The sequence below is a fragment of the Canis aureus genome, chromosome 6 (genome assembly GCF_053574225.1).
Source record: "Canis aureus isolate CA01 chromosome 6, VMU_Caureus_v.1.0, whole genome shotgun sequence".
Classification (NCBI taxonomy): Eukaryota; Metazoa; Chordata; class Mammalia; order Carnivora; family Canidae; genus Canis; species Canis aureus.
The window spans coordinates 57,768,394-57,784,067 of record NC_135616.1 but is presented as its reverse complement, the minus strand read 5'-3'; the positions used below and the strand labels follow the sequence as shown (position 1 = coordinate 57,784,067).

The 15,674-nt window shown below is 37.8% G+C and overlaps 2 protein-coding genes across 9 annotated transcripts in view; one reads left to right on the top strand and one right to left on the bottom strand.

Moving 5' to 3' along the window:
* Nucleotides 1-15,674, top strand: part of COP1 (COP1 E3 ubiquitin ligase) — a 244,389-nt gene that overhangs the window by 10,781 nt on the left and 217,934 nt on the right. The gene's annotated exons all lie outside the window — the stretch shown is intronic.
* LOC144316185 (transcription and mRNA export factor ENY2-like) overlaps nucleotides 11,046-15,674 on the bottom strand; it is a 73,514-nt gene continuing 68,885 nt past the window's right edge. Inside the window, exon 5 of the transcript XR_013382027.1 lies at nucleotides 11,046-11,457. The gene's annotated coding sequence lies outside the window, so the exon portion shown is untranslated. The remainder of the gene's footprint in view (nucleotides 11,458-15,674) is intronic.

Genomic DNA, 15,674 nt, shown 5'->3' with positions numbered 1-15,674 from the left:
AGGCAGGCACTAAACTGCTGAGCTACCCAGGGATCCCCCTTTTTGTTTTTTTGACAGTGTCTTTTGAAGTGCAAAAGTTTTAAATTTTAAGTCCAGTGTATCAGTTGTTCCTTTTATGATTTGTAATAATTGCATTTGATCCAGGAATTTGTTGTTTAATGTGAAGTCAAAATATTTTCTTATATATTTCTTCTAATGCTTTATAGTTTTCTCATGGTTAGATAAATGATCATTTCATGTTAGTTTTTTTTTTTTTTTTAAGATTTTATTCACGAGAAACACAGAGAGAGAGAGACAGGTAGAGACACAGGCAGAGGGAGAAGCAGGCTCCATGCAGGGAGCCTGGCGCGGGACTGGACCCCAGGTCTCCAGGATCATGCCCTGGGCTGAAGGCAGGCACCAAACCACTGAGCCACCCAGGGATCCCCCATTTTTTTTTTTAAGATTTTATTTATTTATTCATGAGACCCAGAGAGAGAGAGAGAGAGGCAGAGACACAGGCAGAGGGAAACGCAGGTTCTAAGCAGGTAGCCCAATGTGGGACTTGATCCCAGGATCACGCCCTCGGCCGAAGGCAGACGCTTAACCACTGAGGTACCCAGATGTCCCTCATGTTAGTTTTTATGTACCATGTGTGGTAAGGGTTGAAGATTTTTCCTCTCTGTTAGATAACCAGTGATTGTGGAACCTAATTGTTGAAAAAGCCATCTTTGTTCAGTGAATTTTCTTGGAACCTTTCTTAAAAATTAACCCTATGTGTATGAGTTTATTCCTGGAATCTTTGTTGTGTTGATCTATATGTTTATCTTTATGTCAATACCACACTGTCTTCTTTTTTTTTTTTTTTTTAATACCACACTGTCTTGATTACTATATCATTTTAGTAAATCTTGAAATCAGATAGTTTAATTTTGTTCCTGTATTTCAGAGTTATTTTGGTTATTTAGGTCCTTTGCATTTCCACGTGGATTTTATTTTATTTATTTTTTTATTTTTGAGCTCCACGTGGATTTTAGAATTAGCTTACGAATTTCTTCAAAAAAGCATGCTAAGGTTTTCTTTTGGGTACTTTTCTTTTTTCTAATCTATTCATTCATTAGAGTCAGAGAGAGAGAGAGAGAGAGAGAGGGGCAGAGACATAGAGGGAGAAGCAGGCTCCATGCAGGAGCCCCATGTGGGACTCAATCCCAGATCCTGGGATTAAATCCTGAGCCGAAGGCAGATGCTCAACTGCTGAGCCACGCAGGCGTCCCTATTATGGGTTCTTTGAATCTCTGACTCAATTTGGGAAGATTTGACATCTTAATGACACTGAATCTTTGAACCATGAACATAGTACGTTTCTTTATTTATTTAGGACTTTAATTTCTATTAGCAGTGTTTTATGATTTTGTAGTTTTCAGTGCTTGGAACTTGTATGTATTTTGTTAAACTTAGTCCTAAGTATCTCATATTTTGATGGTGTTGTATATATTATTTTATTTAAAAGATTTTATTTATTTATTCATGAGAGACACAGAGAGGGGCAGAGACAGGGAGAGGGAGAAGCAGGCTCCCTGTAGGGAGCCTGATGCAGGACTCAATATTATTTTAATTTCAATTTTTAACTGTTGCTAACAATTTTAATTGTTGCTAATGAAATAAAATTTATTTTTGTATGTTGACTTTGTATTCTGTGATTGTTAAATTCACTTTGTTCTAATGGGTTTTTTTTGTAGATCCTATGGGGTTTTCTGAGAAGACAATTGTGTCATCTGCAAATCAAGACAGTTACTTTTTTCCAATTTGTATGCCCCATTTATTAATTCTTTGATTTTGTTTTGTTTTGTTTTTTCCCTTTGTATATTCATGAGTGATACTGGTCTTGTAAAAAATACGTGTTTATATGATTTGGTTTTGATATCAAGTGTATTAGTTTGCTAGGCTTTACATAATATAATAGACTGGGTAACTCAAATAATAGAAATCTTTTTCTTACAGTTTTAGACTACAGTTTTAGTAGTCCAAGGTCAAGGTATTGACAGGTTTAGCTTCTTCTGAGGTCTCTCTTCTTGGCTAACAGATGGTCACCTTCTTGTTGTGTCTTTACATGGTCATCTTGTGATCTTTGTGTTGTCTTTATTCTGATTTCTTCTTATAAGGACACCAGTCATTGGATTAGGGCTCAATATATGATTTCTTTTTTTTTTTAAATTTTTATTTATGATAGTCACAGAGAGAGAGAGAGAGAGGCAGAGACACAGGCAGAGGGAGAAGCAGGCTCCATGCACCGGGAGCCCGACGTGGGATTCGATCCCGGGTCTCCAGGATCGCGCCCTGGGCCAAAGGCAGGCACTAAACCACTGCGCCACCCAGGGATCCCTATATGATTTCATTTTACCTTAATTATCTCTACTTTAAGGCCTAGTTTTTAAAGAGTCCCATTCAGAGGTACTAGGGGGCTAGGATTTCAACATAGGAATTTGGGGAAGGACACAGTTCAGCCCATCACACGGGTGATGCTGGTGATCCCCCCCCCCTTTTTTTTTTTAAGGTTTTAAAGGTTTTAAGGTTTTATTTATTTTTTCATGAGAGACAGAGACACAGGCAGAGGGAGAAGCAGGCTCCATGCAGGAACCCTGACATGGGACTCCAGGATTGGGCCCTGGGCCAAAGGCAGGTGCCAAACCGCTGAGCCACCCAGGGATCCCCATTGTTAATGGGATTTTAAAGGAATGCAGCTTCTTTCATTCCTGATAGTGGTAATTTGTGTTTTCTCTTTTTTTCTTGAATGGTTTAGAGGATTATTAATTTCATTAACCTTTTCAAATTAACTTGTTTTGCTGTTACTGATTTTCTATATAGTCTGTCCATTTTCTACCTCACTAATTTTTGGGTTTATTTTTCTTTCCTTTTTTTTTTTTTTTAAAGATTTTATTTATTTATTCATGAGAGACAGAGAGAGGCAGAGACACAGGCAGAGGGAGAAGCAGGCCCCACGCAGGGAGCTGGACGTGGGACTCGATCCCGGGTCTCCAGGATCAGGCCTTGGACCGAAGGCGGTGCCAAACCGCTAAGCCACCTGGACTGCCCGGTATTACATTCTTTATGCCCATGTTGGGTTTCTCATACTTGTTTTATCAGTTACTGAAAGAGAGTGTTAAAATCTTTATTCCAAGTATAATTGTGGATTTGGTTATGTCTCCATTTAATTCTGTCAGCTTTTGCTTTGTGTATTTTGAAGTTTTGTTAGTAGGACACACACATTTATAGGTGGCAAATTGGGACACCTGGGTGGCTCAGAGGTTGAGGTCTGCCTTCGGTTCAGGGAGTAATCCCGGGAATTGGGATCAAGTCCCGCATCGGGCTCCATGTGAGGAGCCTGCTTCTGTCTTTGCTTATGTCTGTGCCTCTTTCTCTCTGTCTCTCATGAATAAATAAATAAATAAATCTTTAAACAACAACAAAAAAAGGAATAGAGGTGGTGAATTGATATCCTTTTCATTCTCAAATGTCCCTCTTTATTCCTGGTAATATTTGTTGTGATATCTAATTGGTCTAATGTTAAGACAGCTTTTCCACCTTTTTATAAGTGGTGACATGGTATGTTTTTTTGGTCCTTCATTCATTTTTTTTTTTAAGATTTTATTCATGAGAGGCATCCTATTCCTTTTATTAAAAAGTTTAATGTAAAATTGATAGCTCATAAAATTCACCATTGCAACCAGTTAATGTTTACGATTCACTAGTTTTTAATACATTCCTGGTATTGTGCAACCATTAGCACTATCTATTCCAGAACATGTTTGTCACCCAGGGGGAAACCCTATACTCATTAAATAGTCATTGCCCTTCTCTTCCCTTGGCAACCACTTTCTCTCACTTTTTCTAATTTGCTTTCTCTCTTTACAGATTTGCCTGTTCTGGACACTTCATATAAGTAGATTCATACAATATGTGGTCTTTTGTGTCTGGCTTAGCATATGTTTTTAAGCTTAATCTGTATTGTAGTGTGTATCACTTCATGGCTGAATAATATTCCATTATATCAATAGACCGTGCTTTATCCATTCATGAGATGATGGATATTTAGGTTGTTTCCATTTTTTATTTATTATGAATAATGTTCTTATGAATATTTGTGTAGAAGTTTTTGTTTGAATATAATGTTCTCCAGGCTCTGTATTATTTACCTAGGAGCATAATTACTAAAGTCATATGGTAATTTTGTGTTAAACATTTTGAAGAACTGCCAAACTGTTTTCCACAGAGGCTGCACCATTTTACATTCCCATCAGTAGTATGCAAGAGTTTAAATTTCTCTACATCCTCACCAACATATATTTTTAAAAAATTATAGTCAACATAGTGCAGGTAAACTATCTCATTGTGGCTTTATTTTCCCATATTGACTAGTGATATTGAACATCTTTTTATGGGCTTATTGGCTATTATTACTTTTTAAAGGTTGTATTTTGATCTTTTTTTTTTTTTGTATTTTTTTAAAATTCTTTCTTTATTTATTTATGATAGAGAGAGAGAGAGAGAGAGAGGCAGAGACATAGGCAGAGGGAGAAGCAGGCTCCATGCACCGGGAGCCCAACGTGGGATTCGATCCCGGGTCTCCAGGATCGCGCCCTGGGCCAAAGGCAGGCGCCAAACTGCTGCGCCACCCAGGGATCCCTTTTTTTTGTATTTTGATCTTCAGTAGTTAACTTGGGTCAGTCAGTAGTATACTTCTTCTATACTAGTAGCCAAAATAGAGTTCAGAGCAAAGTCATGGTCTGGCTTTTTACATTTTGGTTGAATGCATTTAATGTGGAGTTATGTGTTGTTTATAGTGTTTAGGTTTTTGTTGCAAGAACAGAAGGCTAATTTAATTGGATTATATTTTACATTCAGTACTGTATTTATAAAACTTAGCCACTAAAACAATTCTTTTTTATTTAATTTTTTTTTTTTAATTTTTAAAGACTTTATTTGTTCATGAGGGACAGAGAGAGAGGCAGAGACAAAGACAGAGGGAGGAGCAGGCCTCTTGTGGGGAGCCTGATGCGAGACTTTATTGCAGGATCCCGGGATCAGCCCTGAGCCAAAGGCAGACGCTCAACCACTGAGCCACCCATGTGACCCTCAAACATTTGTTTTTTTAAAGATTTCATTTATTTATTTGAGAGAGAGAGCATGAGCGGGGTGGGGGGAGGGGGGAGGGCAAAGGAGAGGGACAGACAGACTCCTTGTTGAGCATGGAGCCATTGAATTCAGAGCTTGATCCCAGGACCCTGAGATCATGACCTGAACTGAAATCAGTCGCTTAACTGATTGAGCCACCCAGGCGCCCCTTTAATCACTAAAACACTTTTTAAAAATGTTACTTTAAAAAATCCAAATAGGGGATCCCTGGGTGGCTCAGCGGGTTGGCGCCTGCCTTTGGCCCAGGGCGCGATCCTGGAGTCCCCGGATCAAGTCCCGCATCAGGCTCCCCGCATGGAGCCTGCTTCTCCCTCCTTCTGTGTCTCTGCCTCTCTCTCTCTCTCTCTCTCTCTGTGTGTCTATCATAAAATAAATAAATAAAGCTTTAAAAAATAAAGTTAAAAAATCCACATAGGGGGTACCTAGGTGGTTCATCTTGTAAACATCTGACTCATTTTCTCTCTGAGGAATTTGAAATAAACATCTGAATTGTACTATTTGACTTACAGTATTGGTATTGGAAGGACTGTATATTTTAGTTTCATGTCCTTGAGAAGCAGAAAAAAGAAGCTGTTAGTCACATTAATGGTAGAACACTAGTGAAGATCTTTATTCCATATTGCTATGGTGAAGTCAGTGGATCCACCTTGAACCCAACCCTCTAGATCCTTTGAGGCCTAGTCCTGGTGTTTGCTCTGAGATAATTCTCTTAATTGCTGCACCTATCTTAAATGTATGCAAACCTAATTAGAACTCTCCAATTCCAAGTCCCTGATGATAGTTAGAATTGATATTTCGTTTAAGGAGTCCTGGGAATCTGACTAGAACAAGATCCAGGTCAAGCTTGAGAGTGTATTGGGTAATTTTCATGCTGGAGGAATCAGTAGTGACACTTCTTGACCATAGTTGGTTTCAGATTTGGTTTCCTGATTTAAGCTACTTTTTCTTTTGTTTGAGTACCAGAGATCTGGCTACATTTCTTATTTTTTCATGACTGTTACTTGTATTAATCATGGTGTCCTTTCTTTCCTGGCCCATTGTAGTCTCCTACATTTTAAAATCTTTTTCCTTGGAGCTAGCAGATAGCTACTTTGAGTCTCCCTTGTCGCTTTAAAAAATTTCTTCTTTAAAAAATTTTTTGGGGCAGCCCTGGTGGCGCAGCGGTTTAGTGCCACCTGCAGCCCAGGGTGTGATCCTGGAGACTGGGGATCGAGTCCCACATCGGGCTCCTTGCATGGAGCCTGCTTCTTTCTCCCTCTGCGTATGTCTCTGCCTCTCTCTCTCTCTCTCTCTCTCTCTCTCTGTGTGTGTGTCTCATGAATAAATAAATAAAATATATAAAAAAATTTTAGGAAGTTTTTATATATTTATTTATTCATTTAAGTAAATGTGGGGCCTGAACTCATGACCTGAAGATCAAGAAATGCATGCTCTTCTGACTGAGCCAGCCAGGGGCCCCTCGCCCCCTTAAAAAAACAATTCCATTAATAAATTACAGAGTCTACAAAGCTTGTCTTCTCTTCTTTTTTCCCCCTTACCTTATCTGTCTTTATCCATGAAATATGTGACATAAGACCATGTTAAACACAGGTCTTGGGCAGCCCTGGTGGCTTAGTGGTTTAGTGCTGCGTTCAGCCCAGGCCCTGAATCCTGGAGTTCCAGGATCCAGTCCCACGTCGGGCTCCTGGTGTGGAGCCTGCTTCTCCCTCTGCCTGTGTCTCTGCCTCTGTCTCTTTCTCTCTCTCTCTATGTCTCTTTTTAAATAAAAATCTTAAGAAAAAAACCCCAAACAGGTCTTAATGAAGATAGGTAGGGAGAAATCATTTTACAAAATACCAGATAAATTTAATCTCTGCTTTTGAAAAAAGATTTAAGTTTTTTAAGGGCATTTTATCATATGAAATGAAAGTAGTAAGGAGTGTGATGATGGGACAGAAGCTGAAACTGGTTCTGCCTGTGAACATTGGTGTGCTATTAATGTTGGTGTAAAGGAGGATTTGAGGTTTATTTTTTTCTTTTGCACCCATTTCCTTGTCTTTCAAGGAAATTCTTTGAGGCCAGTTGAAAATGGAAGATGGCTTAGGGATACTTGAATGGCAGTAAAGGTGTAAAGGGGAGGAGGAAGCTAGAAAAATTTCAAGTTTTGGACATTTTGAGACATAAATTATAAAATTACTGAAAAGAATCAGGTAGTAATTGCTAGGGTGTGGCATTTGGTGCCAGAATATGAAAGTGGTTTTTTGGTTTTGTTTAGATAAGATACAACTATTTATTTTTCTAAATGACTGTAGATTGTACCTTGCTCTGATTATCTTGGTAATGTTATGTTTTTAGTACTTAACCTTTGAAAGATTTGAATGCTTGGTTAGTTCTAATCAGAACTGTGAGATAGTTGAAAAATTTGTTGTAGCGTAATAGAATTAGTGTCAGTACCACAATACACATGGATTAAACAATGTATTTACAATTTTATTGAAGAGTTTGTAATATACTTTGTATTATTCAATAAATTTGGGTGCTTTTTTTTTTTTCTTTTAAGATTTTATTTATTTATTCATGAGAGAGACAGAGAAGTAGAGATTTAGGCAGAGGGAGAAGCAGGCTCCTTGTTGGGAGCCTGGTGTGGGACTTGATCCCAGGATCCTGGGATCTGAGCCAAAGGCAGCCACTCAACCACTGAGCCATCCAGGTGCCTCTGAATGCTGTTTTTGAAGTAGGCAATGCATACAAATGTTAGGGACATTACGAATACAGCTCTGATTAAAAATGTAACCTGAGGGATCCCTGGGTGGCGCAGCGGTTTGGCGCCTGCCTTTGGCCCAGGGCGCGATCCTGGAGACCCGGGATCGAATCCCACATCGGGCTCCCGGTGCATGGAGCCTGCTTCTCCCTCTGCCTGTGTCTCTGCCTCTCTCTCTCTCTCTGTAACTATCATAAATAAATAAAAAAAAAAAAAAAAAAATGTAACCTGAGAGTCAAACTCATTGTGTGATATGACCCTTGCTTAACTGAGATGTGTCTTTTAATAAATTCAAAATTGTGATATTTAAAAAACAATTTTCTGTATCTCTTCTGTGATTTTTTTTTTAAGATTTTATTTATTTGAGAAAGTGAGAGAGCACACGTGTGCATGAGGTGGAGAGGGGCAGAGGGAGAAGCAGGGTAGGGTGCCTGTTCAGCAGGGAGCCCTACACGTTCAATCCCAGGACCCCAGGATCATGACTTGAGCCAGATGCTTAACTGACTGAGCCACACAGGTGACTGTGTAATGTTGGTTTTTGAATGCAATTAAATGACAGAGATAACCTTTTGGCAAGCTTAAGTTTGTACGATATATCAAATGCCTTTACTTTAGTTTTTGGTAGTGGGTATGGAAATACCTTCACCAGAGCTATTGGATTTTCTGTCTTCTGTTTATTTTCTTTTTGTGTTTTCATTTAGATAATGTCTATTGACCTATCTTCACATTCACAACTTCTTACCTTGTGTTTCACGTATTGATGAGTCCATGTCAGTAATGCTTTGTATTTGATGTGGTTTTTAAAATTTCTAGGAATTGCATTTTACTTTCTCTTATGAATTCATATTTCTTGTTGTATTTTCAGGTACTGTATTTTTTAACTGGTTCTTTGTATGTCTTCCATTTCCCTCATACTTCTGTGATCCTTTAAATCATGGAGCATATTTGTAATAAATGTTTTGAAGTCTTTTCTGCTAATTCCATTATGTATTTTTTGTTCCTATTGACTGGTTTTCCTCCTTTTTATGGGCCACATTTTCCTGCTATTTTCTGTGCCTAGTAATTTTTTTTTTTTTTGATAGTGGACAGTAATGGACATTGCCATTACTAAATGCTGAATTTTATTTTTTTCCTTTACAGACTATTGGACTTTGTTCTGGCAGGAAGCGAAGTTCTTTGCAGATCAGTTTAATCCTTTTGAGTATTTTTTAATTAAGTTAAATTTTTTTGTAATAAAACTTTATTTTGAGAAAATTATAGATTCACATGCATTTGTTATAAAAATTTTATTTTGAGGATGGCTGGTGAGTCCTTTTTCTAGAGCTAGTTTAGCTCCGCTACTAATGACTCTTCTGGGTTTTCTATTAAGTGCCCTGCATTTTATAGTTTCTTGGTCATTTTTAACTGATCTTGTAGAGTTTTTGCCCTGGGTACATATGAGTAGTATTCAGCAAAGACTTAAAAATCCAGTGTAGATTTCTAAAATTCTTTCCCTCAAAGATCTCAGTACTGTGCTGTTTAGTGTCCAGTGTCCGAAAGCAATTTTTCATTTATCCCTCCTCTCCCTCTAGTATTCTAAGTATATACATAGCAAGAGGGTAAGTCGGCTTGCAGTTAAATTTTCACAAGTGCAGAGTGAGCTGATTGTATTTCATATTGTCCTTTGGCCAACCCAAGGGTCCTCTCTTGCTTTTATTTTACTTTGTCTTAATTTTTTTTTTTTTAATTTTTATTTATGATAGTCACACACAGAGAGAATGAGAGAGAGAGAGGCAGAGACACAGGCAGAGGGAGAAGCAGGCTCCATGCACCGGGAGCCTGACGTGGGACTCGATCCCGGGTCTCCAGGATTGTGCCCTGGGCCAAAGGCAGGCGCCAAACCACTGCGCCACCCAGGGATCCCTGTCTTAATTTTTTTACTCTAAGTTGAACTTTTTTCTTCTTTTATACTCTGACATATCTGAAAACTGGATGATATTTTTTTTTGGATGATATATGGTGGAATTAAAAAAAATTCCCATTTGCAGGGTGGCAGTTGGAGGTAGCGTCACGTAGTCACTTCATGTAGATGTATAAACACAGACAACATCTGCCTCAAAACTTGAATATAGGTTTCAGCAGACTGGAAGAAAGTCTCTGAGACAATTGTGAATTATTGTTTTATTCCTTATGAACTAAATATTTATATGTGGGAGTGAAGGGTGGAGGAGGTTCTAGGATGAGGTATAAATTAGACATGTTTAGCAACATTCCTAAAGCTGGTGTCAGATGTAGGTTAGCTGGCCAAATGTAAACCTGGTTTAAGATCCCATTACCAATAGCATTTAGTTCTGTCTTAGATTCGCTGAATAAATTTTACCTCATCAAAGTAGTGGAGAATATTGTGTGGAAAAATCTGGGTATCAGTGACTTAGTCAAAAGTGGTTCAGGAAAGTTAGACCCCAAAGAATGAGAATTTTGTAGGAAAATTCTAATCATGTGCATGTGCATATTTTTTTCCACAACAGGGTCATGATAAGACTTGTTTAAGTCTTAAAGAGTGTTTTAGAGAAGCATAGAGGCTCCTGGGTATCTCAGTAGGTTAAGTGTCTACCTTCAGCTCAGGTCATGACCTCAGGGTCCTGGGATAGAGCCCTGCATCAGGCTCCCTGCTCAGCTGGACGTCTACTACTCTCTCTCTCTCCCTCTCCCTCTGCTTGTGCTCTCTCTTGCTCTTGCTCTCTCTTTCAAATAAGTAAATAAATCGTAAAAAAAGAGAAGCATAAATCAAATTCCTAGCTGGTAAGAAAGTATTATTATAGTTTATTTAGCAGAATAAACTTTTCTTTTTTAGTAGTATAATAGTACATCTTACTATTTTTTTAAGAAGGGGGAGCGGTAGAGAGAATCTCAAGCTTGGAGCCCAACTCAGGGCTCAGTGTTACCACCCTGAGATCATGGTCTGAAAAGAAATCAAGAGTCTGGACTAAGACCAGTCTGTTAAGACATTTGGCATCTTGCTTCTGAGCTTCAGTTAATGCAGCATGAAACAGAGATGTGATGGTATTTTCACGTAAACTTATAAACATATTTACTTAGGGAACAGAAATATCTTTTTCTTCAAATCTTAAAAATGCTTTATTAGAAGAGCTGTTTAAAAGGTTGGTATGTTAATATCTAGACCCTCTGTGGTAGAAAATTTGGATATTTGCTACTGTGTATGTAACAATTGAGTTTTAGAAATTAATCAGTGTAGGTAGGGACTACAGAGTTTCACTCAGAGAGACAGTTTTTTTTTTTTTAAACCAAAATACCATATGTAATTGTAATAAGTAGTTGACAGTGTGGTATTAGAGAAAGAATAAGCAGATCAAGTAGTAAAGAATAGAGAACTCCAAAATAGACCAGTATAGTTAACTGATCTTTGACAAAGGAGCAGCAAAGACAATACAAAAAAGAGTTTTTTTAGGCACTTGGGTGGCTCATTCGGTTAAGCATCCTTCCTATTCTTGATCTCAGCTCAGGTCTTGACCTTGGGTTGTGAGTTCTACCAACGTCACTACCTACTAGAAAGAGAGAGAGAGAAAAGATGGTTCATTCATTCATTCATTTATCCCATTTATTTATTTATATAAATATAAATATATAAATATAAATAAAATATTTATATTTTATAAATATATAAATACATATAAATATTTTAATAAATATATAAATAAAAATAACAATTACTTAATTATATAAATATAAACATTTATATAAATATAATTAATTAATTGATTTTAAAAGATTTTATTCATGAGAGGCAGAGAGAGAGAGAGAGGCAGAGACACAGGTAGAGGGAGAAGCAGGCTCCATACAGGGAGTCTGATGTGGGACTCGATCCCAAGACTCCAGGATCACGTGCCCTGGGCCAAAGGCAAGCGCCAAACCGCTGACCCACCCAGGGATCCCCCAAAGATGCTCTTAATATATATTTTTAAAAATTTCATTTATTTTTCATGAGAGACACAGAGAGAGAGAGAGAGAGAGAGAGAGAGAGGCAGAGACACACAGGCAGAGGGAGAAGCAGGCTCCATGCAGGACGCCTGACATGGACCTCGATCCTGGGTCTCCAGGACCATGACCCAGGCAGAAGGCAGTGCTAAACCGCTGAGCCACCGGGGCTGCCCAAGATGGTCTTTTTAATTTTTTTTAAATTTTTTTATTTATGATAGAGAGAGAGAGAGAGAGGCAAAGACATAGGCAGAGGGAGAAGCAGGCTTCATGCACCGGGAGCCCGACATGGGATTCGATCCCGGGTCTCGAGGATCACGCATGCCCTGGGCCAAAGGCAGGCGCTAAACTGCTGCGCCACCCAGGGATCCCGAAGATGGTCTTTTTAATAAATGATGCTGAAATAACTGGACATCCACATGTAAAAAAAAAAAAAAAAGAATCTATAAAGACCTTATACCATTCACTAAAATCAGCTAAAAATGCATCACAGACCTAAGTGTAAAATGCAAAACTGTAAAACTCCTAGAAGATAACATAGGGGAAATCTAGATGACTTTGAATTTGGTTATGAGTTTTTAGGTGGAACACCAAAGGCATGATCTATAAAAAGGAGCAATAAATGGAATTTCTTTAAAATTAAAAATTTCTTTTCTTTTAAAAAATATTTTATTTATTTATTCATGAGAAACAAAGAGAGAGAGAAGCAGAGACACAGGCAGAGGGAGAAGCAGGCTCCATGTAGGGAGGCTGATGTGGGACTTGATCTTGGGTCTCCAGGATCAGGCCCTGGGCTGAAGGCGGTGCCAAATCGCTGAGCCACCCAGGCTGCCTAGAATTAAAAATTTCTGCTCTGTGAGAGATACTGTTAAGAGAATGGAAGGATTAGCCACAGCTCAGTAGAATATATTTGTATAAGACATATCTCATAAAAAACTTTTATCTAAAATATACAAAGAACCCTTAAAACTGAACAGTAAGAAAACAACCTGATTAAAAAAATGAATCAAAGACTTCAACATACACCTCACCAAAGATACATCGATGGCAAATAAGCATATGAAAACATTATGTTCCGTATCATATGTCATCAGGAAAATGCAAATCAAAACAATTAGGTATTAATATACACCTTTTAGAATGGTTATAATTTAGAGGACTGACTACACCAGTTGCTGAGGAGAATAGGAAGCAACAGGAAGTCTAGCTCTATGCTGATAGGAATGAAAAAATGGTACTGGCGCCTTTTGGAAGACAGTTTGGTGGTCTCTTAGAAAACTAAACATACTTTTACCATAAAAATTTTGTTGTTACCCATTGGTATTTACCCAAAGGAGTTGAAAGCTTATGAATACACAGAAACCTGCCATTGGATGCTTATAACAGCTTATTTATAATTCCCAAATCTTGGAGCAACCAAGGAGTTCTTTAGAAGGTGAATGGATAAATACAGTGTGGTACATCCAGACAATGAATATTATTCAGCATTAAGAAGAAATGAGCTATCAAGCCTTGAAAAGATGCAGAGAAATCTTAAAGCCATATTACAAAATGGAAGAAGCCAATCTGAAAAGGCTACATACTGTATGATCCCAACTCTGTGACATTCTAAAGTAGACACAACTGGAGACAGTCAAAAGATCAGTGATTGTGCACGAGGAGAGAGAGAGGAGTACGAGGAGAGAGAGAGGAGTAGGCAGAGCAAGAGGATTTTTAGGCCAGTGAAAAATAATCTTTTTATTATAATGATGAATATATATCAATATGCTTTGGTTCAAACACATAGAATGTACAATATGAAGAGTGAATCTTAAGGTAAAGTGTGGACTTTGTAATTGTGATGTGTCAGTGTAAATTCATCTTTGGGGCAAAGTATACCATTCTGGTGAGTGATGTTGATAATGGCAAAAGATATGCATATGTTTAGGACATCAAATATATGGGAAATCTCTGTATCTTCCTTTCAATTTTGTTGTGAACCTAAAACTACTCTAAAAAAGGTCTTTAATAAAAAGGGGAAGATGTAAATGTTGCTTCCACTCTGGGTTTTGAGCCTTAAGACATCTGCCTGAGCACCCAGTAGCCAACTGTACTTATAAAGTAAAATCTGTCCTTCCCAGATCTGTTCTTCAGCACCCTTCAGCCACAAACTGGGCTCACAGAGCAGTTTACATAGCTCATCCACATGCTCTTAGGAGGGTACTGTAGCCTGAACTCCATCAAGCAGGAACAAGATGAACTTTGTTTCAAAAGAGAAATTACCACATCTCCATGTTTAGTAGACCTCCTTTTTTTCTAAATCCAGCAGAGTAAAGGCTGACAAAACCAACACAGTCTAAACCAACTCACTATATGTGGTAAAACTCTGAGCTTGTGCAACATGGGATTTTATAACTATTTTTATGATTTCATATTCTAAGATAGTATTTATGCCCAGGAAATTTTTCTTGAAGAAATGAGTGAATTTTCATTTTATAATTTAAATGTATCATTAATAAGGATTGGGTATGTATGCCAGTAACAGAAAACTTGATAAAAACTGCCTTAAACAAGTGAAGATTTACTTTTCTCATGTAATTTGAAGTCCAGAGGTAGGCGGTCCATAGATGATGCAGCTGCTTGAGGGTGTCATCAAGGAACCTATATTCCTAGCTTACGGTTTTTATCTTCGTCAGAAGATGGCTATTATGGGGTGCCTGGCTGGCCCCATCGGTTAAGTGGCTGATTCTTGATTTGACTCAGATCATGATCTTATTTAGCATCCTGGGATTGAGCCCTTTGTCAGGCTTTGCACTCAGTGGGGAATCTGCTTTTATATTCCCTCTCTCTGGGATCCCTGGGTGGCGCAGCGGTTTGGCGCCTGCCTTTGGCTCAGGGAGCGATCCTGGAGACCCGGGATCGAATCCCACGTCGGGCTCCCGGTGCATGGAGCCTGCTTCTCTCTCTGCCTGTGTCTCTGCCTCTCTCTCTCTCTCTCTCTCTGAGTGTGACTATCGTAAATAAATAAATTAAAAAAAAATATATATTCCCTCTCTCTCCCTCTGCCCCCGCTTTTTTGCACTCTCTCTCTCAAACAAACAAATCCTAAAAAATAAAAAATAAGAAGATGGCTATTTTCTCTCTGGAGACTTCATCAGAGTTTTCAGAAGGAAAAGAAAGATAAATGGAAATCTCTTTATAAGATTTTGTATTTTTCTGGTAGATAGTGGTCTCTTCGTGATTAATAACTACCTTTTGTTGGCCAGAACTATATTGGTATGACTTGGTATTTAACTCATTGTATCTGGAATTAGCATAGAATGGTGGTTAAGAGCATAGACCTAAGTTTGAAAATCATAATCATTTAACTGTGTGTATGTAATCATCTAACTTTATAACTGTAAAATCTTTGTGCCTTAATTTGCTTCTATTAAATGTGTTTAGTAATATGTACCTACAAACCCTTTGTTGAAAAGATTAAAGGAGTTAATATACATCATTTTTAAATTGTACTATTTTAAGTATTAGTTATAATTTACTATCTTCATTATATAGAAGAGTTATTGATATTGGAATTGTAATTTATAAACTTAGGGAGCTAGTTTTTTTAAATACTAAATGAAATAGCATTTGGATTAGGTGCTTTTGAGTACAGGGATAGTTGAAAAAGATATTGCAATACTGTATTATTAAAATATACATTATTGCATGGAACTTTAAGGACTCTTGTGACTATGGATGTGTAAAAGTACTGGGGCCATTTTAATTTACTCATTTAATTCATCTTAAAGCTTGATGACTTATTTTT